This window comes from Hyaena hyaena, unplaced genomic scaffold (assembly GCF_003009895.1).
Source record: "Hyaena hyaena isolate Hyena2069 unplaced genomic scaffold, ASM300989v1 scaffold_116, whole genome shotgun sequence".
In the NCBI taxonomy this organism is placed as follows: Eukaryota; Metazoa; Chordata; class Mammalia; order Carnivora; family Hyaenidae; genus Hyaena; species Hyaena hyaena.
In genome coordinates, this window is record NW_024080748.1 from 2479881 (window position 1) to 2506776 (window position 26896).

At 46.7% G+C, this 26896-nt stretch overlaps 1 protein-coding gene across 5 annotated transcripts in view; it reads left to right on the forward strand.

Annotated features, from left to right (window-relative positions):
* Nucleotides 1–26896, forward strand: part of NAV2 (neuron navigator 2) — a 399681-nt gene that overhangs the window by 98730 nt on the left and 274055 nt on the right. The window lies entirely within an intron of this gene.

Below are 26896 nucleotides of genomic sequence, written 5' to 3' on the forward strand. Positions count from 1 at the left end.
TATTTATTTTGTCCCCCAATGTGTCACTCAGAGCTCGGTAGTTGATCGTATACGCAATTGTTAAAAGTTCATTCACACCGATTTGCCTTATTCGTCAGTGTGCCACCTCTCCAGAGTTCCTTTCCCATCCCCCTTCTGTGAAAATAAACAAGGCCCTAAGAATGTCAGGCAACTTCCCTTTGGACTTTCTAATCTAATGTATTTGGTAGATGGCTGACTTCTCTAGTAGGCTTCTCATTGGAAAAGATCCCCTTCCCGAATTCTGTTTCTCCATCAAATGGATATCACATAGTACGTGATACTTATTTCTTAGTGGTCTTGACATTGAAATTCTTTCACCTGTGCTGTCATCAAATTCCTTTCTTCTCAAGTACCTGCGCCTTCTTTAGGTTAAACTGTGGAGTCTTATCAGGCCCAGGGCCAGGGGAGGGAATGTCTTGATCTCTCCATTAATGACAGTTGTTAGAAGGATGAAGGTGCGGTGGTTCTGGAAAGCAGAAGGCCTGGGTTGAACGTCAGTCCTGCTGTTTGTTCGCTGCCAGACCTTAGGCAAATAATGCCTCCGAATCTCAGTTCTTTATAAAGTGAAGATTTCTCTGGGGAGAGAGGGCGGGGATTTGGTTTTTGGTGTTCTCACATTGTCCGTGTGTGCCGCCGGATGCTAATACTTTGAGAGATGAGAAAGAGCAATGCTTAGATTCCCCCCCACCCCCTTTGGTAGCACATACTTACTCAGTAACTGTGCTGCCTTGTTCACCACACAATATAAATTATCTAAACATTAAGAAGTAACTTAGGTGTTGGTGAAACGCTCCCCCTTCCTCCTTCCAGAGATAAGCACCCATATTATCTATACGTAGAGCATGAGCTGATCATTCTCCACCCTGCCTAGGCACCAGAATTGTCTAGAAAACTTTGAAAAGAAAAAAAAAAAACAAAAAGGCAGATGTGTGGGTCATTCAGACCTACTGAATCACTCTTCAAAAGTGGGGCCTAGACATCTGTGTCTTTTAAAAGCTCCCCAGGGACTCTCGACCAGTGGCTAGAATCGAGACTACCCGCATAAGCAGCCAATGGGACAAGTGTGATGTGTGGGTTATGGCTAAAACCCCTTGGGTTTTTTCTTTCTTTTTTCCTGCCACAGGATTAAGGGTCTCACAGCCCATGGCCTTTTCTGCTCATTTATAGAAAGCCCTGTGGTCACCATAATTTGCAAAGATAGTCTCAAATGACGAATTCGAATATCCCTGCCTGTAATACTAATCAAAACCTCCCAACCTGAATTCTGATCAGGATGCTGCAGAGGAAGGGTGAGAGCAGTTGGCATTCCCTCTCCACTGCCAGGGAGCTGTGCACAGACAAAGATGCCTTCTAGGATGGCGCCTTCCTAAGCTGCTTTCCTGCTCTGTTGCAAGCTGTGGTTTTTGTTCGCGGGGTGCTTTAAGGGCCGCTTCCTAGGACCCGCAATGAGCCCCAGTGCGCCATCTCTCCAAGGAGACACTCCATCTTCTTGCCCCAACGGTGTGGTCCATAGAGCAGCCCTTGCCTGTCATGGCCCCTGGCTCTACCACCGGAACCACCAGCAATACCCTCTGTCTCCCTCAAGATTCTCAGGGCAGAAGGCAGAGCTCAGCTCAGACCATGGCAGGAATGCCCATCTCGACACCCCCCAGGACCCCAGTGAAGCACCAGGTTTGAGCCGGCGGGTAGAGGATGTGCTTAGCGTGCAGAGTTCTGCAGTGACACCCTCCTCTCAAAAAAACCCTCTCTTGCCACACTTTCCTCTCTTTTTATATCCTCTATCTGATGGAGCAGGAAACATCTCGAAACTGGCTTTCTGATATTCCCTTGAAATCCTGCATTCTGCATATTTGTCTCACATTTAACTTAGTGCCTCTGTTGAATCCCAGGCTTAGGAACAGCTCACTGTCACTCTGCGTTACCCAAATAGTGGCCAAAGCTTAGGCTGTGGGGTCAGATGGGATTGGTTTTGAGACCTTAGGCAAGTGTCTTAACCTCTGTGGACCTCTGACTTCTCAGGAGTAAAATGGGACCAGTCATAGACACTAAGTCTGTGACATTCTAAGAACATAAGGATTAAATGTGACAAGTGCATCTCAGGGGCTTTGTGCAGGCCACCTAGGGAAGTGGTACCCATTATCCAACCCGGTTGAGCCAAAGCTCTAGCCATCATAGCTGCCTTCTTTCAGACTTCATTCACGGACGGACAGACAGACAGCTGGAGAGAGGGGCTGCCTCACGGCTCCGCGGAAAACACTCCGGCTCAGCCAGTTGCTTGTCTTGAAGTCACCAGGGGAAGGGCTCATGGGGCACCATTCACAAAAGCAGGGTCGCGGGAGCTAACTGAATTAAGCAAGTTATCAGGCAGAGGAAAATGCAGTTAGATTTGCGTCTACGAAGCAGATGGCCAGGGCAAGATGATGAAATTAGTTGTATTATGTTTGGGGAAATTAATTTGTCACTTTATTTTTTTCCTTTTTGTTTTTGTTTTGTTTTCCTTAAAAGATGTGATTTTGTCTCTGGTAAAAACGATTTGTAGAGAAAGTTTCTCCTTTAATGGAAAACAAGGGAGGTAGTAGGACCTTGACAGACCCTTTTATTCTAATTGTCTGTTAATAGTAAATTATGTAGGATGTGGCCAAGAAAACGGAAATGCTGCCACCTATTGCTGGCAAAAGCTGGCTTGCGTTTCCAAGCACACAGAGTATTTTTAAGATTTTCCTTAAAAATACTCTGAAGAGACCATGGGCCACTGATTCATTTTGGAGACGTTTTTCCTCTGCCGCTGGGAATCTGGTGTTTTCTACCTTACCTTATTAATTTCAGGGCCTCCCATCCCTTTTGATCTGGTTAACCTGGGGGAGCCTCAGGCATTCTGATTCCTTTTCTTAAAGGTGAAGAAAACTCAAATGCAAAATCTTTCAGAACAAATAGCATCTTTTGAGATCGGGCTCAGGGTTGTTAACTGGGAGATTCCTGACACTTATTCTTAGGACACAAATAGTTCTTTTCATGGCTCTTTTGAACGGATCAAAGCAAAACTTGGAGTTTTGAATGGCTTTTCTTTTAAGTCCTTTTATCGTTCACAGCTACTAATGAGCATTCCAGGAAATTACCCACGCTGGAAGAGCTTCTTGGTACATGGTAACTATCGTATAAACTTTATACGTATACCCATGTGGGGGGTGTGTGTGTGTGTGTGTGTGTGTGTGTGTGTACAAGCGAATGTTGCTTCTGAAGTTTTGTGATCTCAAATCTAACTTCAGGCAAGGCATTCTGCCCTTGAAATGGCCAAATCCACACACTGCTCATGGGGTATTTAAGAGTTCGGTTTTCAGACCTGGCTGCTCACTATCATCAGCTCTAGAGTTTCGTAATTTGTCTTTTCAAGTTGACTTTTCATTTTACAGTAGATTTAAATTTACAGAGAAGTTGTGAAGATAGTGCAGGGAGCTTCCATTTACTCCACATCCAGTTTCCCCTCATGTTAACAACTCTTTTTACTATGGTATATTTGCCACGATGAATGAAACAATATTTAAAAATGATCATGAACTAAAGTCTATACTTTAGTCAGATTTCCTTGGGTTTCTTTTTTTTTTAATCTAATGACCTCTGTGCACCCCAGGATCCCATCCAGGACACCATGTTAGGTTTAGTTGCCCTATCCGCTTGGGTCCCTCTTGGCTGGTGACAGCTTCTCCAACTTTCCTTGTTTTGACGATCTTGATGGTTTTGAGGATTACTGGTCAGGTATTTTGGAGAATGGGCCCCTACCCTGCCTCCAACTGAGATTTGTCTTGTGCTTTTCTCATGACCGGACTGTGGGTTCTGGAGGGGAAAACCACAAAGGCAAAGTGCCATTTCCATCACATCCTATCAAGGGTATGTGCCGTCGACATGACTTATTGATGGTGAAGTTAATCTGGACCATCTGGCTGTGGTGGAGTTCATCAGGTGTCACGCCTGTGAAGTTACTCTTTTCCCCTTCATGTGCTGTTCTCTGTGCAGCCCACACTTACAGAGTGGCAATTCACACTCCACTTCCTTGAGAACAGTATCTACAAACATTATTTGCAATTCTTTGTGCACAGAAGTTTTTTTTTTATTCTCCCCATTTATTTATTTATTCAGCCACTTATTTACATCAAAAGAGACTCATGGATATTTGTTTCACTTTGGGTTGTAATCCAGTACCACTTCATTGCTCAAATCGTTCTAGCTTTGGTCATCGGGAGCTCTTTCCATTAGCTCCTGTGTTTCTCGGATGTGCTCCCATCGATGTGTTTTGGTGTGAGCACACATCATTACTCTCTAGTGCTATGCTTGCTCCAGACCCATCTTGAATATTTCCTGTCTCATTCCAAGAATCAACAGTTTCTCTGAGGATCCCCGGTTCCTTATACTGGAGAATGGTATTAGAAACCAAGATATGGGTACTGAGCATGCTTGTTGCTACGGGCGTGTCGCTGTTTTTAGACCTTTTCACTTGGCAGAGCAAGGAAATAAATGTGCATATGTTAACCCACGTATATATCCATATCTACAAATATATCCAGATTAACTAAACATTAGTTTGTACTTACATAGATCAGTATATAGTTTATATCATTTAGTTTATAAACTTAGCTGATAAGTTATGTGTATTTCCAACTCTGATCAGTTACCACATGGATCCTTCCTGCCTTCCTCCCTTGCTTGCCTATAACCCCAACTCCAACAGGGAGAAACCTCTGTGAAGCTTGTTAAACATGCATATGCCAGGACCCATGTCCCGAGGTTGAGTTAGATGTCCACCTGGGGCCTGGGCATCTGTATTTTAAAAAGGTCTCGATAGGTTTAAAAGAAAAAAATCCCACTATAGGCTCATGGTGCCATGTACTCATCTTTATAGCATTTGCCACAGTTGCTGTGTGACATCTTCTCATATCTTTATTTGATATCTATATGATTAATATACATATTTGATATCCTTATATGATTAATGTCTGTCACTCCCTCAAGACAGTAAGCTCCTTGTCTGTTATGCTCCTCACTCTGTACCCCCAGGAAGGGTGCACAGTGCATAGGCACTGCAAATATTTGTTGGATCAATGAATGAAATTACACACGGCAATAATGAGGGAAAGGAAAATAAATATGATTTATAGACCCTTTCCTACATTCCCAACATCTTTGCAGACGCTTTTGAAATACTGTCCAGTTTGGGGATTTGAATTGGGTCTGGCTGACAACAGAATCCAAGCCCTTTGTGTTATGGAAATCCTACCGTAGGAAGCCCCTTGTTTCCTGCTTTGCAGGTCTGTGTGGGTGGCCCGGGAGGAGGCCAGAGGGGGAGAAATGGCAGCACCCATTTAGAGTCTCACCAAGGCCCCATTAGGAAATTGACTCCAATTTGGTTTGGGGAGAGGGGTGTTTTCTCCTTCCTTTTCATGCTCACAATGAAGGTGACATTGATTTACAATTCAGTGGGTTGGAGCAGGGAAGGGAGGCTTCTATGGGTGGAAAAGATCAATTAAATGATTATCCCAGCTGCCACCCACTAATGCCTTTCTTACTGAGTTTCAGAATCAGGAAGCAGAAGGCCACCGCATTTAGCCTTTTACAGGAAATCTAATTGCCAACTTGGCGGTGCCAAGTTTTATTAGATTGGGAAGAGTCAGTCTTAGCGGCTGCCAATATCAGGCACTACAGAAAGCTCCCTCCTGGCCACCTGGATTCTAAATGACCTTCTCTGCTTCCTTTGTGAGTGCTTTTGCTGAAATTTTATGAATGTAACATTTTTACAGTTTATATCTTTTTGTGATTTTTATTGGGCTTCCAGAGGCTGGGACTGAAAGCCTGGCCAGCAGTCAGAATTCTACATTGGGTTCCTACTGTGTGGTAGGCACTGGGCTAGTGGCTGGGGATTCTAGCGGTGGGCAAAACCATAGATACCTGCTGTTTATACAGCCCTCCACCTAGAATGCTTTTCCCCTAGATCAGTGGGCCCCAAAGAGTAGTGTGTATGAGAATCACCCAGAGAGTTTGTTCAAAGCCAGACTGCTGAGCCCCACCCTCAGAGTTTTGGATTCGGAAGGTCTGGCGCGAGCCCTTAGAATCTGCATTTCTAACAGGTTCCCGTGTGATGGTGCCTCTGCTCTGGGAGAATCACTGTCCTTCATCTTTGTTTGGTTGTCCTCTTATCAGTTGGGTCCCTATGTAAATGTCACCTCTTTAGAGAAGCTACCCTTGATTTCCTTACCATAGTAACCCTCCACCCTTGCCATTATTTCTCTATTTCATTTTCTTCATGATATTTATCATCCTCTGGTATTAGCTTGCTTGTTAGTTTATTGACATTTTTGTCCCCCCCACCCCATTGAATAAAGGCACATGAGAGCACTTTTTTATTTTGACTCCCTTGACTCCTCCAAGCCTAGAGAAGAACCTGCTACAGTGTATGTGCTCAGCAACTACAAGAAGGAATGAAAACCTCACAAGCATGAGTGTTAGGGAGGAGAGGCCTCGGATGCCATAGGAGTGGAACTGGTAGACCTCAGGTAGGGCAAAGGCATTCCGTGCATCCTACACGGAGCAGTTTCTGGTGGTGTGGCCGTGATGCCTGTTTCAGATACTGTACACCAGCGTTTTGCTTGCAAGGTTTAGAGGCCACGCTGGATTTGTGTAATTGTTCCATAGCCTTTCCACATCGAAAAAGGCCATCTCGAGAGCAGACCAGGATTCCCTCAGGCCGGCAACCAACCCTAGTACAGACCCATTTGGCCAATTGCCAGGTTCCAGATTATCAAGCTTGGTAGGGCACAAGGCCTGAAATGGGCTGTTTCTAATGACCTACCCCCTGGTGTCTATACCTGTCCACTCGCTGAGATCTGGAACCCACAGCCATGCGGGGGCCTGGGTAGCCCTTTCAAAACCCCTGCAAGGTGGAATGAGGGCTCACCCTCTTTTCCTTTGTGGGAGTGGAACTTTTGGGTGGAAACATGTGGATTCCTCTCCTCCATCAGCCTCTCAGAGAAATGGGAGGACCTGTCGCTTCTCTCAGAGAGTGTGTCAGGCAATAGATGAGACACATGTAGGCAGCACACACAGACAAAGGTTGTCAAAACGGCACTTGAGAAGATGAAAGCACATCAGGCTTCTGCTCACGTGTGGCCACGACAGCCACTGCCTGGCAGAGGCGAGGTTTGCACAGCCCGCGGCCTCGGGCTTCCTCGCTCGGCCTTTGCTAAGCGGGGAGCATCTCCCAGGCTTGTTTGCCTGGGACGGCTGAAGGAACCGTCATTTGTTTCCCTTGAGTGTGTCGTGAGAACGTAAGCCCAGAGAGTCCGGGTATTGTGGAGGGCGAAGAGAATTTGGTGGGGGAGCAGGAGGGGCCAGACTCTGCACTCTGCAGTCAGGGCTGAGGGCCAGAGGGCCGCCCCGCGGGCCAGGGTAACATAAGCTGCCGCTCTTCAGGAGGTGGCCCGGGTAAGAAAATCTGACCACAGCGGGAGCGTGACTTCAGCTAAAATTAACCTTCGAGGCTTCACACGCCTCCACAGCGCTTTGAACTAGACTCCCCGAGAGGGTGCGGGCCGGCGGTGGCTGCCCGGACGGTGCGGCGGAGGGGCGAGCCATGCCTATAAGCATCAACTTGTGGGTTCCTGCCCGGGGCCAGAGTCGGGATTCCTGCGACCATTACAAAGTGGTAAGCAGCCCTCAGGGATGCTGGCAGGTCCTGGGGAGGGAAGATGACATGTGTGTGAATAAGGCTTCAGTGTAGAAATGGTCCCAGGTGGTTTTCTGTGCCGGGTGAGACCCCAAGGGCTCTACAGGGGGCCTTTCATCTGCCGAATGCTTTACTGAGCTGGCTGCCACCAGTCAGGCCCCACTGGTGTATTTTTAGAGCACGTAGAGAGGATTTATCTGGAAGTTGTTGATGGCCTTAAAAAATACAGTTGCATAAGCCAACAGGTGTGGTGTGTTTTCTCAATTGTGGGTCTCAGCAGGTGCAACTAGGGAGAAAGATGGACCTCTGTTAAGGGTTTGAAGAGCTAGAAGGGACTATTCTAGAGGGCTTTACTGTAGAAAGGATTTGTTCCGGGGCAACTGGAAGCGCCTTCTCTTCCTGTGAGCCCGGGAAGCACCCTGCTGACCTCCCCCGCTCCTGGCCAGGGTCACCCTCGTGGGATCTTTCAAGCGAGCTGGTAACTGCCTCCGTGGCTTTCCACTTCCTGTGGGGGATCCGGTGCGGGAGCTTGTGACACCAAGCCGAAAGGGGAGACTTCTTTTCCCTTATGCCTCCTTTACCTTCAGCCCTGGGGTTAACATAACCCTGGGGCTCATGACAGTCCTGATGCTCCTGATCCAGTGGCACTTTGGTTTGACGATCAGAAAGGCCCCCTTGATCATGGTCACTTTGACGTAGTTTGCTCAGTTTGCAGAAAACAGGATAGTTTGTTCCCCCCACCCCCCACACCAGTGATGTTCCACAGGCATCATTCATGTTACAGGGTTTGGGAAGGACTCCTTTTCCAGGGCGGAGTGCCTGCTTCTCTTATTTGCTTAATGATGGCTGTGTATAACGGACTTTGGAACGGTTCGCTGTAAAATGTTTAAGCCTCCAAAGCATTTCCTTAGGTGAGCAGATCTTCTGTGCTGCCCTTCTAGAACAGGAATGGGGTTGGCACGAATGGTGTAGGAAAACTCACTGCAAAAAGCTACCTTTGGATGGAGTTTTGAGGATGTTTTTCCACGTGAGCCTCTCTCTGAATAGTTCTGTTCTCTCCTTACCTCCCTCCTCCAGGGCGTTGGCTCATAAAAGGTTGAAGGCTGCTGGGACGCCGGACGCTCGTGTGTCTGGTGCTTTAGATGTGTAACATCAACCAGGCTAAGCACGATTAATGGGGACGTCCTCGGATTTTTATGATTTTTTTAGCTCCAAGATCTAGACTCCCTGCCCTATGAAAGAGATTTCTTTTGAGGTAGGACATTAAAAATAGACATTTCGGTAGGAGGAAGCTATGGTATGTGGTTCTGAGCTTTGATGACCACCTCTCATAGGCTGCATGGGATTTCCATCTCCTGCTGAATCCGAGTAGACCCTGGCCTCCAATTTCTATTTTATCTGGAAGAGAAGACTCTCAGTTTCGTCCTGGAACTTCCTCCTTGTCCTGGCCATCCAGTGACCTGGCCTGTTTTTTTATGATGGCCATGTGACCCCGAGATGGCTGGACTGAGTTTTGAGTACCTGGGCTGCAGTGCTGATATGAAATCTTGTCCAGCTGAGCTCTCCCTTTCCCCATCTGTTAAATGGGAAGAATGTGGTATGCTCTGATTAGATTGTGTCTATGAAAGAGCTTTATTAATTGTAAGCGCTGCAGATGGGAGGCTGAGGCCGTGCTGTTGTTATTAGGACTTTATTCTTCTTGAGATGAATCAGTCAGGGCTTTCTTCCAGGACCCAATAGAATAAATAGTATCTTTGTGCTCTGGGCCAGGTTGTCTCCCGGGTAGGGGAGACGCCCCTTCTTTCCTGGGTGCCAGCTTGGTATCTGGTAGTCTTCCTAGTAAAAGCCTATTATAAAAATACAAAACATGAGAAATCTGAGATGCCCCAGGCCTGAGAGCTCTGACATCTGGGCTTGGAGAAGGGCCCTGGGGCATAACTGCCACTTCCACGGTGGCCAAGTCTGTTGGCCATGAAGTTGCTGAGAAGGGAAAGGGCAGGGCAGCATTTCCCAGGGCTGGGAACTGCCGCCCAGAGATTTTAAACCTTGTGCCTCTTTCCTGAAAATGGCACAGAAGTGTCTTGGCGAGCACTCTGCCCAGTGGGATGTAACTCTGACCACTTGTGAAGATGTCAGACTTTCTAAAGTCCCCCTGGGCCTGGTGACGTTGAGTACCTGAGCCTTCTTTACATGTCACTAAGTACCTGTGTTTGTGCCCACAGGTGCTTACATTTGTTTTCCTCCTTTGATCCTTAGAAGTTATGCTAGGTACTGTGATTTTCTCCATTTTATAGATGAAGAAACTGAGTTTGAGGAGTTTAAGTGACTTACCTGGATTTGCATAAGAGGTGAAGCCAGGGTATTAAAAGATCAACTGAGGCATATGAAATATTATTTTCAAATATTTGTTTCTTTTTGAGAGAGCGAGAGCGCACTGGGGAGGCACAGGGAGAGAGGGAGACAGAGGATCTGAAGCAGGCTCTGTGCTGACAGCAGAGAGCCTGATGCAGGGCTCGAACCCATAAACCATGAGATCGTGACCTGAGCCAAAATCAGATGCTTAACCAACTAAGCCACCCAGATGCCGCATATTCGAAGAGCTTGTTTGAACAAAAAATCGGTGAGAATCAGACTGTGCCCAGTCTAGCTGAGGGAAGGGGTCCCAGAGGAGCTTTACAAAATGGAAGACTTATCCGCAAAAGGGAGTGGTATCAAAGAAGGTTATCGGGCAGATTGCCTGACTAGTGGTGAACAGGTGATTCTTGACTGATGGTTTAAGATGCCTTTTCTGGGGGAGGCAAAATCCAAGTCCCAAGTTCTGTGATGCAGAGCTTAGCACAAGCGACTCCATTTTAGGCTCATTTTCTTGTTTTCAACAGAGGTCTGATCTGACTTCACACTTGTAACCACGACACAAACATCTCCTTGTTACAAAATACCAAGATGTTCATGGAAGTCACCCTCAATGTGCCAACCATAAACCTGCTTGGCAGTGGGGGAGAATAAGGAAACCTGGGCCCCTACCTGAGGTCTTGTACCTCCTTCTTTCTCTAGGCAGCACTAAAGGTGGACCCCACAACCTTGCCTTCCAGTCACACCTTCTCCTGCATGAAAAGGGACTGACCAGCCCCCAAGCCTGGGGTCCTCTCTGAAGGCTTTTCCCTGATAAATGAGGCTGCTCTATAATCTTAGAAATCTGACCCAAGGTTAATCCTTAAACTGGCACCCACTACTCAGGCTTCCTGGGCAAGGGAGCATCCTTAATCAACAAGCACACACATGATTTGTCTGGGGTGTTGTGAATTTTAATAAGCATTCTACAGGTTATATAGCCACTCACCTGCAGTGGTCTGGGATTGGTCCTAAGAAACCCAAACCAAAAGAAACCTTTTTACCACTTAAAAACAAAAAACAAAACTCTCTCTCAAGCTTGCCGGAGTGATTACGTTTCCTCATCTCAATCTCTGGCCTTTAAAGCACTGATGATTCCGTTTGGAGATGTAAATGTTGGCTAGGAACAGTGATTCTCTCACCAGGCCATCCCTGGCAAAGCTGTGAGCAAGATGGAAGGAAAGAGTCAGGTGAGTTGTGAGCACTGGGGTCAGTCTGAGACTGGGTCAGGCCCCCTGTCTGGGAAAGGGGGTGGGGTAGCAGGGAGACCACTGTGAGTAGGGCCAGATGGGACACCTTTGGGGTGCTAAGGGGGAGTCGGTGTGGGGGACCAGGAGGCACTAGGCACCAAGTTAGAGAGAGCGTCACCAAAACCTAAGAGGCCTGTGCAGGAGGAGGGATGAGGCAGCCAGGAGCGTTTCAGCCAGTTTCCTGGGTCAAGGGCCCCATGACAGATTCCCCACTAGGTGCTGCAAAGGGACACCATGGATTCACCGTTTACCCACTTGGCCCTGTGGATACACCTCCTCACTCTCTTAACTGGGAGTAACCTAACCTCGGTTCAGGCTCACTCCGTCCCGTCCCTTCACTCACTGGGAGGCAGGACTTGGCACCTCTAGGCCTTCCTCAGACGGATTCCGCTTACCGTAGAAAGCCCTGGTAGGCGTCTAGATTTTACTGGAGATCTCAGTGGGGAGCATTTAGATCGCGTACAACTTCATCAAATGCCTCTTGATCTTGTCTCTAGGGTTTCTCCCTCCTCCCATCCCACAGCCTCTGGCTTCCCAGTTTCCAGAATTCCAAACCTCCGGTTCCTCTTCTGAATTCACTTTTTCTTATGCAAAGCATTTCGGCCCAGTCTCCACTTCCCTATATTTGCATCCTCTGGCTCCTTATTCTGCATAACAAAGAAACCTCCTTGGGGGAGGTAGGGGTGGGAATAAGTGACATAATTTTTCCCATTTCTCCTTTGTGTCCGAGTGCCATTTAACAGTTGGCTTTCCAAGGAAAAAGTCCTGATGAACAGCACTGGCTGTTTGCTGGGGTAACGCCTACCAAGGCTGACTTGAATCTACCGAAATGACCTCTCTGCACAGAGTTGCGGAGAGCTGTGCTCTAGTACACCATTATAGATCTAAGAGACGGAAATAATCCTAAGAGCGTAAACAATAGTAAAATGTCATAAAATAGCAAACAACGAGTTTATGAAATTTAATTGTTTTATTTAATTTTCCCAAAATTATACTGTATATAAATTAAACTGTTGATACAGTTCTAGAAAGGCCAAATGAACCTGTAATGACGTAAAACCGATGAGTGTTCGCTTTGCAACCACAGTAGAGCAGAGGGATAGATTTTGAAGGGCTGCAAGGAAGTTCTTGGGGCTTCAAGAAACAGTTGTTACTTTGATTGTAGTGATGGCTTCACGGTGTATGTAGGTCAGAGCTCATCAAAGGGTAGTATGTGCAGGTTGTGGTTGGTCAACTTAATCTCAATAAGATTGGAAAAGGAATTTTAAATAATTTTAAATTATTTTTCAGACTGTTCAGTTTTCATTAAAAAATTTTTTGTGTGTGTTAGAGAGCGAGAGCATGAGTAGGAGAGAGGGGCAGAATGAGAAACAGAATCTCAAGCAGGCTCCTAGCTGAGCGTGGAGCCCAACGCCGGGCTTGATCCCATAACCCGGGGATCCTGACCTGCGCCTGAAATCAAGAGTCAAATGCTCAATGGACTGAGCCCCCGAGGTGCCTCCAGACTGTTCAGTTTTCTAGGTTTAGTTTGAGAATCCACAAGAACGACATTTTTCCTTCAAGTTATGGCCTCATAAATTATTTGCCTACGTATTTATTTTTAGGCACATGCAGTGCTATATATTTAGGGTTGGGGATCATATAAAAATAATTGAATTTCAATTGGTCTCCTTTCTACTATAAATTCAGGAGGGTCTCGGACCATCACAGGCTCTTTTATCACTGATTCTATAATTGTAAGTGTGGATGAAGTGGCCTTTGGGGCTTGAGAATCCCTCCAGAAAAACACTGGAGAGAGACCAGGAATATCTAATCACAGGGATCACGTTAATCCTTTCAGAGAATATTTTGAATAATTTTAGATGAGTTCGGTAATGCAAAGTTGGACAAGAAAAAAACTGCCCAAAGATGAAAACCCCGATTCTGAATTAAAGAATAAAATATTAGACACTTTATTCAAAACTAAACAAAACCGGTCCACTCGTTTTTCCCCCTCTTCTCCCCCCCAACTCTGGTAACCACCAATCTCTTCTTTTTAATCTATGAGAGCTTGTTTTTTTTTTTTTAAAGATTCCACATATAGGAGAGATGATCTGGTATTTGTCTTTCTCTGTCTGACTTACTTAGCATAAATGGCCTCGAGTTCCATCTGTGTTAAATGACAAGATTTCATTCCTTTTTGTTGCTGAATAATACTCCTATAGGTGTATCGCAGTTTCTTTATCCATTTAACTGTTGATGGCTTGTTTCCATATCTTTGTTATTATAAATAATGCTGCAGTGAACTTGGGGTGAATATATCATTTCAAATCAGTGTTCTTGTTTTGTTCCAGTAAATGCCCAGAAGTGGAATTGCTGGATCATATGCTGTTTTTATTCTTAATTTTTGGAGGAACCTCCATACTGCTTTCTAGAGTGGCTGTGCCACTTGACATTCCTACCAGCAGTGTGGGAGAGGGAGAGTGCCCTTTCTCCACTTCCTTGCCAATACTTGTTATTTCTTGTGCTTTGATAAAAGCTATTCTAACAGGTGTGAGGTAATCTCATTGTGGTTTTGATTTGCATTCCCCTGATGATTAATGATAAGCATCTTTTCACTACCTGTTGGCCACTTGTATGTTGTTTTCAGAAAAGTGTTCAGATCTTTCTGGTTTTTAGTCAGATTCGGTTTTTTGTTATTAGATTTTAGGAGTTCTTAATAGATTTTGGATATTGGCCCCTTAGGAGACATGTGATTTGTAAATAAATATTTTCTCCCCTTCAGTTGGTTGCCTTACTTTGTTGATGAGTCTCTTTGTTGTGCAGAAGCCTTTTAGTTTCATGGAGTCCCGCTGGTTTATTGTTAATTATTGAGCTGTAATTCACATACGATATTAGTTTCAGGTGTACAACATAGGCATTCAGTGTTTGTATATACTGCAAGATGATCACCGAAGTAAGGCTAGTTACCCGACACCATACACCGTTAATACAATATTATTGATTGTATTCCTCACGCTGTACTTGTATCTCATGACTTACTTAAGGGGACGTTTGTATTTCTTGATTTTCCCTCAGCTGTTGACCCCCTTTCCCCTCACCTCTGGCAACCACCAATCTGTTCTCTGCATCTGTGAGTCTGTGTTTGTTTTTCCTTTTGGTGTCAGATTCAATGAATCATTGCCAAGACCTATAGCAAGGAGCTTACTTCCTGTGTCTTTTTTTTCTTTTTTTCTAGGACTTTTATGGTTTCAGGTCTTACATTCAAGTCTTTAATCCATTTTGAGGTGCTTTTTTGTGTATAGCGTGACAGTGGCCCAGTTTCATTCTTTTTGCATGTGGCTCTCAAATGTCTGTTTTTATGCCAGTAAAAGCTGTTCTGATTACTCCAGCTTTGTAGTATAGTTTGAAATCAGACTGTGGGATGCCTTCAGTTTTGTTCTTATTTCCTAAGATTGCTTTGGCTATTCAGGGTCTTGTGTGGTTCTGTACAAACTTGAGGATTGTTCTATTTCTGTAAAATGTCATTGGAATTTTAATAGCAATTGCATTGAATATGTATATTGCTTTGGGTGGTATGAACATTTTAGCTGTTTTTCCAATCCATGAACATGGACTATCTTTCCATTTGTGTCTTTTTCAATTTTATTAATGTCTTATAGTTTTCAATACACATCTTTTCACCTTGGTGGTTAAATTTATTCCTGAGTATTTTATTCTTTCTGATGCAATTGTTAATGGTGTTTTCCTAATTTCTCTTTCTGAGAAATCTGAGCCATTATAAGTAATGAATATTATTAACAACCAGCTCACAAAGGTTTGTAAAATTTACCTATCAACTCCCCTGAGCTGGTATGAGACTACTCTAGTGGGCCACTGTATGGTTTGTGTGTGCATGTGTGTATCTTGTTAAATAATTTGTAAATGCCCGCTGTCAAGTGGGTCCTGCTATCGTGCCCCTGGACATTGTCTCAGCAAAATGTTACCTACCAGTTCCCGTTCTAGGCCTTATGCTATGACTGGTCTAAAAGATACGTGAAACACCACCATGATTCCATTGACTTTCTAATCTAGTCAGTGAAAGGGAACAGATTTACTCACCCCTTCCATCTATCCATCTGTCTACTCATCTCCCCATTTAATCATTCACCTATCTTTTCTCGCACCCTCCCATCCATATGTCCACCCATCTGAACATTAACCAGTCTGTTCCTTCATTTTGCTTCCACTCACCCATCCATTTACCCTCCAGTAAGTCTGTGTGTGCTTGTTTATTAAGCCCCTGCAGTGAGTCAGGCATTGCGCTTGTGTTTCAAAAGCGTATAAAACTTGTTCTCTATTCTGGGGAAGCTCCTGACTGAAGAAAGGTGAATAGATATGACAGCCAGGATAAAAAAAGCATGTGCAAAGTGCTTTTGGATCCAAGAAGAAGGAACCAGTAACTCTTTGGGGGGTGAGGAAGTGGGTTGGGAATGGCTTTACAGGGCTTGACCTTTGGCCCGGGTTTCGGGAGACTGAATAGACATTTGCTATTTGCTATTCTCTGCCTGCAGTGGGGCAGTGATGGCACTGCTAGCAGAGAAGACCGTGTGGCCAAGAGCATAGGGTCTGGGGAGCCAGCACACAGGATGTCTGAAGTGTGAGGACCCCAGGGTCTCAGAAGCCCGGCGAGAAGCCGGGCAGTCAGGTTTGGCTTCTGGGAAAAGGGAACGTCCTGCTGAGTGGAGGGAAGAGGGAGAACATGCCAGACCAGAAAACCCACCCTTGTAGCAGTGACTGAAGGGCAGCATGGCACGAACCCGTGCTGTGAGTGGTGGGCCAGAGGGGTTTGTAGCTAGGGACATGGAGATGAAACAGGAAAGGAAGAAGACATTTGAAGGTACCACCTATGTGCTGGGCACTGTGCTAAGCGTGTTGGAAACATTGCAGTTCTCATGCTGGACACAGCCGTCCTCATAATAGATTAACAGATGAATAGCCCATTTTCCAGAAGAGGAAGCTGAGGCCCCGACAGAGGTGCTCTGCCCATGGTGAGAAAGCCCTGGTGTGCTTTATGTCCAAACACATGTGGGGTTCTTGAGGTGTGATGGCCACTCACTATCCCACAGTCCTTCGAGGAGGAAACAGGCTTGAGAAGTCAGAGGTCACTCAGAACTCCAGGGTCTTGGCTGGACCCAGTGGGGCCGAACGTCCTGGAGGTGCTGTGCCTCTCAAGCTGAGCCGAGGCCTTCGGGCTGCATGGAGTGGCCAGGAAGCATGCTCGCTGGGATCCCCTTTGCCTGCGGTCTGCAGATGAGGGGACTGTGGATTTTTGGAGGGCCAGGTAGAGGCTAATACGTAAGAGGCATGTTGGTGACCAGACTGGACAGAGGCCCGAATCCTCACCCGGGGGGTCGTCAGCCCCTCAAGTGTGGCTGCCCTGCCAGGCATCTGTGACCAGCGCTCGTAGAGTTGTGAGATGCTTGCTGTCCAAAGAGTGTTTGCAGCGGCTGCCCCAGCCTCTGGGAAGGGCCAGATTTCTGTCGCAGCCACCACAGAGGAAGGCCCCGGGAAGGAGAACATGTGTGAGTAGTGAGTGACTGATGAGCATAGGAAGGGAGAGAAAATACTCGGCACACTTCAAGTGGGCTGGGACATTGGTTTCTCCTGAAGCCACCAGACCTTGTGGTTGAATATAGTTCCAGTCCCGTCCCTAAGGTTGGAGTGGGAGAGAGGAAGGCTGGCAGAGGGGGACCCGATTTTGTTCGGAAGCAACCAGTAAGCATTCCAGTCTCCATCCGTGCGTGGCCTCTTTTGGCTTCCCAGGCAGGCCCAAGGGAGTCATGGGTACACATTTTGCTGTGCGGGGCGAGGCTTCCTGGGTCAAGTGAAGCATCCCCTGTTATTAGCTGTGTGCCCCTGGGCATGTGTCTTAACCTTTTAGAGCTTCTGTTCTCCAGTATATAATATGGAGGTGATCATTCATCTGTTCAGCAGGTATTAAGGGAGCTAGGCGTTCTGCTAGATGTTTGGGGAAAATGCAGTGAGTAAAGCAGCTAAGAACTCCTGTCCTCCAGGGGCTGGCACACCCGTGGGGGGAGCGGGTAGATGAGATCACAGGTGTAAGACACGTGACACAGAGCAGGCCCTCAACTACAGCGCACCTCCCTCGCAGTGGGTAGTCATGATCAAGAGAGGAAACGAAGGGGAAAGTCCTGTGTCTCCTGTGAGGTAAGGTGCAGCGTGTCCCCTGCTTCAGGACGACAGAGTGGCAAAAGGGGGGGGATCCCAGGCATTACTCCGTGATGTGGCATGATCAGGAACCTGTGTGCTTGTCCTGGAGAGCTCGCCAGCCTGGTTCATTTATTTATTTAGTTAAAGACGCTGCTGTGCATGCCCACCTGTGGCTCGTCGGTGCTCCTGACAGACAGTGCCACCATTGTGTGGCTGTGGGGCTGTTCCCAGGCATGGCTCTTGGATCTGCAGCACAGGTCCCCAGGCCGGCCTTGTCCTGCTTCAGGCTGGAAGAGTTGGGGCGCCTTCTACTGAGCATTTCCCGATTCAGAGACAGCTAGACAGTGGTTACTCGTGTTGTATGGGCAGTTCAATTTTTCCTCTAGTGATGCTGCTCTGAAATCACATTGGCTTTGGGCTTTGGTGATGTGGACAAGTGGCCATTCCCCTCCCAGATCTGTTAGTCCTGAGTGACAGGCGGCCAGCTCTGTTCCCAGGGGCAGGAGAGGGTGACCCTGTAGCTATTATGCAATGAGCCTTATTCCCTTTTTGCTTTTCCCACACTGCCATGCCAGTTGACCTTCTGTGGATTGTGATTCCTGGGGGGGGGGGGGGGGGGGGGGGGGGCGTTCAAGAGCAGTGGAATGTTTCCAAGAGCCAGAGTCCCTGCCTTAAAACCCTGCATTTCGTTTTGTGTGATCTGGGGAGAATCATTTCAACTCTGAGCCTCAACTTTCTCATCTGTGGAATAGGGCGAATAGTATCTTCCTCACAAGTGAGCAGGGCCCTACAGGATCCCATTGTTTGCAGAAAGTTCACCTTGTAGGTCATCATCTTCACGGAATTAAAATCATAGCTAACATACCTACTATGTGCCAGGCATTGTTAGATGATCTCCTTTCACTCAGAATAAACTGAAAAGGTGGTTGAGCCATTTTACAAATGAGGAAACTTGGGCTTGGATCGTTTACTTTTTTTTTTTTTTTTTAATGTTTATTCATTTTCGAGAGAGAGACAGAACACAAGTGGGGAGGGGCAGAGACAGAGAGGGAGACACAGAATCTGAAACAGGCTGCAGGCTCTGAGCTGTCAGCACAGAGCCTGACGCAGCACTCGAACTTGGGAACGGTGAGATCATAACCTGAGCCAAAGTCGGAACCTTAACCGACTGAGCCACCTAGGCGGCCCATTGGAGCATTTTAGTAACTTGCCCAGGATTACGCTGCAAGGATCATGGTTGGAAGTAGAATGGTCTGACTCTAGGAGGCATTCTTTTACTCAGTTCATCGTAGACATTTGGCCGATGGGAGCTACTATCCTACACAGGACCACAAGAAGAGCAGAACCCGGCATGGGTAGGCATTCAGACAGTGTTGGCTCAGAAGGTGTGCATGTGGCATAAGTAGTTTATGTTGACTTGATATTCAGAGGTCAAGTAGGAGGAAGGATAGTGCCAGGATGTGGAGCAAGATGGAAATCCAGAATAATGAAATGCAACAGTAGGGTCCTCCCTCACAGTGCTCCTACCTTCCGGCTCCAGAGAAGGACGTATGTTCCTTGGTATAAACAAGTGCATGTTAGCAAATGTAGGTTGAGCGTTGAGCTGGCAGCACTATTCCACAGGTGCTCAGGTAGGGGATGTGGAACCCAGTCAGTGTCACACTCAATGCTCCTGGAGCCCAGCTTTCTTGCACTCTTATCTGGCTGGAAAGTGACCCAGAGCCTTCCCTGTTGAACCTTGGAGCGGCTCAAAGGTGTGCGCTGAATCCTTCTACTTTCGTATCTTTGTTGATGGAGAAGTCTCTTCAAACTTTTTGCTTGGGCATAAACTTCATACCCAATTTTAAAGGACTATGGGATCTTTCAAGGAGGGCTCAGCAGGCCCTAAGGGCATCTGTGTATGCATCAGAACACTGTTATTTATGGTAACAGTGGGCCATCAAGAAAAAGTAAAATTAGGTTAATTTAAGAAGCACGGGTCATGATAATCCATTTGGGAAAGATTTCCAAATATGTATGGCCCTCAGAGGTATAAACTTTGAGCAATCTAGAATGATTTATTCCCCCTAACTTTGTCAAGAGCTTATTAATTTGAATATTAATTACCCCCGCTTATTTAATCCTGTGTGCCAGACACTGTGTTAACCGCTTCCAACATGCTCTCCTATAGTCCAGAAAGCAGATCTGTATGTCACTGCCACACATGTGAGGGACACAGATGCTCCGCAGGGGTGTGACTCACCAAGGCCACCCAGCTGGTTAGGGGCAGAGCCAGATCTCAGCCCTGGTCCGTGCCAGTTCCTGAGACTGTAGACACCCTGCCCTTGTGATGACTGCGGTTGATGGAAAAACCACAAATGACCTGAGTAATGCATCCGATGGCCAAGAAGGGGATGGAAGGAGAGTCACTGCCCTTCAGGGTGGGCATGTAGTGTGAGCACTGAGGACACTGAACAGAATTGGATTCTTCTCAGGGCGCCTGGGTGGCTCAGTCGGTTAAGCGTCTGACTTAACCGTGTTGGGCTCTGTGCTGACAGCTAGCTCAGAGCCTGGAGCCTGCTTCAGATTCTGTGTCTCCCTCTCTCTCTGATCCTCCCCTGCTCGCACTGTCTCTATCTCTCTCTCAAAAAATAAAAAAAACATTAAGAAAAAAAAAACTGGATTCTTCTCCTGAGAAACCAGGGAGCGGGGCCATTGTTCTGGCCCAGCCCCTTCTGTGCTGTGTGATCTTGAGGAAAAAAATTGACTTCTCTGTATGCCACCTCTTTCTCCAGTATGTAGGAACACCATTTCAACTGTGTGTTTGTTTTGAGGCAGTGGTTTTATTTATTTCATTAAAAATTTTACTTATTTAGAGAGCACGTGAGTCTCAGCAGGGGAGGGGCAGAGAGAGTGGGAGAGAGAGAATCTCATGCAGGCTCCGTGCTATTAGAATGGAGCCTGACACAGGGCTTGAACCCATGAACCATGAGATCATGACCTGAGCTGAAATCCAGAATCGGGTGCTTAACCGACTGAGCCACCCAGGCGCCCTTCAAGCCAGTGGTTTTAAACAAGGCAGGGGTCTATATTGAGAGGGTAGTGTGGGGGGAAAGGCCAGCAGGTACTTGGAGGCCCCTCCCCCATTCCATGCAGTTACAGGCCATGTGAGCGTGTGGCTGCACCTGTGGGATAGGTGCCATGCTTCTTGCTAGATGCTGGAGATGCAGCAATGAAAGTGTTCCCGGCTTTGCCCTTGGGAACAGATGGTACATTTTGATTTTCTTAAAATCAAAGTTAATTGACTAGTTATCTGTGGTGTTCAGACACTATGTGAGCCCTCTAGATGTTTTTACAATACGGTTCTTATACTTCAGAGCCATCAGAACTAAACCTAGTCGTGGAAATATTGGGTTGATGACATGGCCAAAGTCTGGAGCCAGACCTCCTCTGAATTGAGGCCAAATAGTGACCTTTCCTTTGCAACTGATTGACTGGAAACCACCTCTGATGCTACATGACTGGTTTACTTGAATCTCCACCTTGGCACTTCCTTCTGAAAGATCGACTTTATTCTCTTTGCCCTGGAATGGCCATCTTGCTGCTGTCCACTGCTTTCTGGACCCATTAGGCTGTCCGGCATATTGGTCTGGATTTCTAGCAGAGTTGTAAATGGCACCAACTTTCGGTGCAGTTCCTTTGTGGAATTGTTCTGGGGTTTTGTAGAGTGCTACCCCCGCCCCTTCATTGAGGGCTGATTGCAATATAAATTTAGCAACATTATCCTCACTGATGGAACGCAGTGCAATTATTATCGGTTTTCTTGTTACAACTAATAATCAGGTTTTCAACTTGAATTGATCTGTCAAAATTTTCCTGCTTTGATTTCTGCCTCTGTGATACGGAATGATGTGGATATGGAATGATTGCTTATAAGCAAACAAATGGAGCACTCCTGGAAATTCTGTCAGGGGTAATAAGTGAATCAGAACGAATTCACTCCTCAGCTGTCATTGCCTGCTTTCCCCCTTTATCTTTTCCAGCCTCTGACAGCAGCGTCTCTCCCTCACTGAGTGTTTCAGGAGTACCGATTCTCCTGTTAGGAGGGGAAAGGGGCAGACAGTGAGATGCAGGACTCTGAATGAGAAAGGCTCCTCAGATGCTAGTGCAGAGTTCTTCTGGAGCCTCGCTGTAGTATGATCTGATTTGGAGTTGGAGGTGGGAATCCGTGGTTGTATTCTTTCCTACTATGAGGTTCTTTTTCTGATCCATTACCACTGGAAGTTCAGAGAACAGGGTAGAAGCGTCCGCAGCCCCAAGTGTCTAGCTGGGTGGGGATGGTGAGGCTCTGGAGCAACTGATTCTGGGAACCTGAGGTGTGGACAAGAAGCTCTACATGCTTTAGTTCTTGCTTCAAATCTTTGAAACACCCACTGCGGCATTTTTGTGAGTTGCCAAAGCTGACGGCGTCTGATGACTAAGCATATTGAGTTTATTTTCCAAGAGTGCCCCTGGAAAGAATGGTACTCTGTGCATGTGCTACTGAAAGAGCAAGTGAGGGAGATGGGGCTGAATTATGTCCATGCTTATTAGCATGGCCCCTCAAAATGGATCCTTACAATCAATCTAGGTATTTTCTTGTGACTTCTTTAAAAAGTTGAGAGCTGGGGAGAAAGGAGGGGAGGGGAAACTCCACATAATTAATGACTCTTATTGGATGGGTCCTGATTAATGAGCTTGAGCCACGGAGTGATTTATTTTCTCTGTCCCTTCCCATTTGAATCAATAAAGAGACGTGAAATCCTGGTTTGAGGATTTGCTGAGGGCCTACATTATTATTTATCTCAAATGTAATCAGTTTCCCAGAGATTTGCCCCCCTTTCTCTCTGTTCAGCTCAACCCCACAGCCCCATACAGACCCCTGGCATGTGTCCCCCTCCCCCTGCCTTGGGAAGTACTACTGAGCAGCAAAGATGGGTGGGACATGGTCCCTGCCCACGTCTGGTGCTGAAGGTGGGAAGATGGTGCCAATGTACACGTTATCTACAATTTCTGCATCATGTGCAGCTCAGGATGCATTCGGGAAATCCAGAGTGGCTTCATGGAGGGACTAACCTAGAAATTGAGCCTTGCCAGGTGACCCTGGTGGAGGTACTCAAGCAGACAGGACGGCATGAATCATGGGGAATTGTGAGGTCGTGTTCTTCTGAAGGTGATGGCAGTCATTACTACTGAGCACTGGGTATGGTAGGCATGTCCTCTCATTCAGTCCCTGTAACACTGGCAAAGTGTTGCTGTAAAGAGCTGGATAGTAAATATTTAAAGCTTTATGGGCCAAAAGTTCTCTGTCACAACTACTCAACTGTGCCACTGTGGCATGAAAGCAGCCAAGGATGACAAGTGAGTGTGGCTGTGTTCCAGTAGAGCTTTGTTTACAAAAAAACAGATGGTCAGCTGGGTTTGGCCTGGGTCACGGTTTGCCAGCTGTTCTAGAATACATTAGATATAATCCCCATTTTATGGAGGGTAAAACTGAGATACAGAAACGTTAGTAGAAATTCATTTGCCCAGGGCTGAGGGCCAACTGTACTTGGTCATTTCCAAAGCCCATCCTTGTAACTTCCACACACACTGCTGCCCCAACAAGGGATTGAACATGGTCTGGGGAAGAGTGGGGTGGATCAGGCTGCCTTGAATAGCAGTGTGAAAAGCCAGACTTCAACTCAGTGGGAAGTGGGGAGCTGGTGATGATTTTTTGAGCAGGTGATAGGTTGAGAGCTGTGCTCTGGGAAGACAAAATTGCAATGGTGTGTGGTAGGCTAGAGTTGAAAGAAGGGCTCTTCTTTTAAACAGTTTTTGGGTGGAGAAGCTCACTTCTTTGGCAGAGCCATTTCTGACTACTATAGAAGTTCTCCTTGGTATACCAGATACCCACGTGGTCTCACCATGGCTCCAAGGTGTGTGTGTGTGTGTACATGTGTGTGTACATGTATACTTGTTAAAAGAAGTTTGCTTACCCTTGGTTTCTTGCTGGATTGTGTGGACACACAGAAAACTGGTTTTAGAGAGTAGATCTATTTTACCTTTAACTTCCAGGGAGAGAATGAGCAAGAGGTGCCAGCATCACCACCCCTTCAGCAGTGTCCCTGTCCATGACCCCTTCTCCCCTCAGCTGATGATCTTGGGGGCACATGGCTTTAAGCTCTGGAATGTTTTCGCAGTCCCGTGGACATAGCCTGTGGGATCCCTGTAGGGCTTGAGGGCCTTGTGGGTGCATCTTCTAGGGGGAAAGGGAGCTTGGCTCTATGAACTGGCCTGGCCAATCTCTGACCTGCTTTTCTTTCAGTCCATCATAGTTTGTGATTCCAGATGGTAGATGCTTGACTCCTGAAATGCTACCTTGTGAGGGAGGAGAATGAGTGCCTGAGTCATGACTGTGTCCTGGAGGTTCAGGGGAGAGGCTGAGAGGCTGAGAGGCTGAGAGGCTGCTGGGCTGGTTTTGTTCTGGCCCATTTCATAATGCTGATAGCCACATTTCTAAATACTTATTTATTGAACACTTAGCATTTGGAGGATTCTATGTCCTTTATCTATAAATGAGCTCAGTTTATACTCACGGTAGCCTCGTGATGTAGGTACTATTATCCGCATCGTAAAAACAAGGACACCAGGCCTAAGGGGACAGAGGTAATTGACAGCATGGCAGCTGGGGGTTAAAGCAAGTGTGTTGAGGGCAAAGCTCCCCTCTTGACCATCCCATTCCACTGCCTCCACTTCCTGAACCCTTTGAGTCTGGCCAGAGGATTCCATAGGCTAAACCACTAAGTCTTCACGACTGCCTTCTGCGGTAGTCCTTCTTGTGCCCATCTTACAGCTGAATAAACTGAAGCTCAGACAAGTTGAGTAACTTGCCCCAGGCATTCAGACAGCAAGGGCTAGAACTAGGGTTTGGGTTTTTGTTTATTTATTGTTACATTCCTTCAGTGAGAACACAGCTGAGTAAGGGAGTGAGCCTAGAGTCCGTAGGAGGGTGTCATGGAGGAAGTAAAAGATTTGAATAACATTTGTATTTGTATTCAGAGAAGCAGCATCATCATCAAATATCTAAGGGATTCCCCAGCCCATCAGTCTGGGTTCAGATCCCGGCTCTGCCCCTTGTCACCACGGGGGCAGTTTACCTTTCTACATTACAAATTTCTCTGGGAGAAAAATAGACACAAGAATAGTATCCACCTCCTAGAGTAAGGGTTAAATGAATTAATAAGTGCAAAGTGTTTATACCAGTGCCTCATATGTAGTAGGCACTATATGTCTTATTTATTAAGTTCCAACTGGCCATAAGGCCCTTTTTTAAAAAATGTTTTATTACTCAGTCTTCATAATAACTGACAAGTAGATGGTGTTGATCCCATTTCACAGCCAAGATAAACGAGCCTCAGTGAGGTTAAACAGCTTGTCTGAGGTCCTTCATCCATTCGTCCACAGACAAATATTGAGAACTCATGTGCTAATGCTGTAGGCACCTTGGATGCATCATTGAACAAAAGCAACCCGAATCCCTACCCCTTGGCCCTTCCAGAACTGGGACTTGAACCTGAGTCTTCCTCTTTTCCTTTTAATGTTTTTTCTCTCCCTCTTAACCATGTAATAATCCTTGGCATTTAGGACTGGCTGTAAAATGACGAAGATGTAGTAGATACTATGTGTCATTTATTAAGGATCTACTTCCTTAGCTTTCTCAGTGCTTATGAAATAGAAAATGATCTTGTTTTAATTAGACTTTGGATCTCTGAAAACTTGGAACTCCTAGGGAAGGGAGGTAATGTGGATTTAAGGATTAGATACGTTTGACCGAGGTTTAAAATAGAATCTTCCTGCAGTGTACCTCTTCGGCTTGTGGGTCTCTGCAGTGGCAGGCCAAGCTTTGAGGTGGGGGATGGGAGTAGCCAGGGGATGTCTGTTCTCTGCTCTTGATGAAGTAGAAAGTGCTGGTCTACCTTCCTCCATCTTAGGATGAGGCTCTCACCATCCCAGGTGTAGTAGCCAGAGGTGCTGGCTCCCTCACGGGTCCTACTTTGCGAGTCCAGGCCCTGGCCTGGTGTCCCCACTTTAGGAGCCTCAAGAGGCAGTGCCCCATTGTGTGAGGTTACTCTGGGCCCATTGGAAGAATAGAGTGTCAGAGAGCCAGGGTGAGGGGAGGGCTCCTGCTCTGGAAGTCACATACAAGACCTCGGAGCAGGCCTGCTGGAGATACAATGACCACCTTCGCTTGGGTGGAGACATATGAGTCAGTATGTGAACTTGTTGCTACTAATATATGGACCAGTTGGGGTAGAATATTCTCTTTAGCAGTCATTTGTTCCTATCCCTGTGGGGAGAAGAGAGGGTGCCCATCTATAGGGCCTTCATGTCCCTCTGTAGGCTCACAATTCCGTGGAACCTCACACTCAAAATGGATGAGGTTTCTAATTTTGTTTGCTAGTTGGCTTTTCTTCAGTTAGGGAGTAAGTTTTCAGGTGAGTTTTCTTGTGCTGTTCTGGAAGAAACTGTCTCTCATAGTGACAGTTCTCTGACGGGGAGGAACAGGTCTGTGTGTCCCCGAAGGGGGTCTGCTTTCCTGATCCCATGGGTGACCCAGCCTCTGCCTTTTGGGATGCTGTGTACGCCAGTGCTGTGTTTAAATATGTTAGAATTTGCTGGGTTTTTAAAATTCTTATTAGTCACAGAATCCCAACAGTGAAAATGATGCCGGGCTTTTAAATTAAACCGATTACATTTGAGGTGATTGTGAGGCCGTAAATAACGCCACTCACACACGAGTAATTGAAGGGCTCTGTGTTTGTGTACTTGGCTTCTTTACAAGGGACCCAGGCTCCTGAGAGCTCCGCTTACTCAATAGCCCTCCTTACCCTGAAATGGCCCATTAAAAGATGCCTGTTGGGTGGTAACCTCCCCATACGTTTTCTCAATAAAGAGAAAAAGATGGGAAGGGGTGGGGGTGATGGCGGCGGGGTGGGGGAGACTTCTCTTGCATTTAGAGCCACTGCCTCTCAAAGGCGTCTGGAGCAGACTGTTGAGTTCTGTGTCCCTGTCCCATTCAGGCAGTTGCGTGCTTTGAAGCTTTCTTTAGCTTTTCCCTGCGTCTTGACGGCAGATCTCTCAATAGGCAAAAGCCCAGCCCTGGGTAGCTGAATGGCCCCTCGGCACAAGGCTCTGCATGTTAATGGCACTGGCTGGCCCAGGGCAGCATGCTGGCTGGCGGGACCGTGGCGCTGCGCGGGGCCCCAGCAGCTGCCTCTGACTCGGGACAGGATCTGAGCGGGTTCCTAACGTTGCCTGTTTGGGTGTTTTT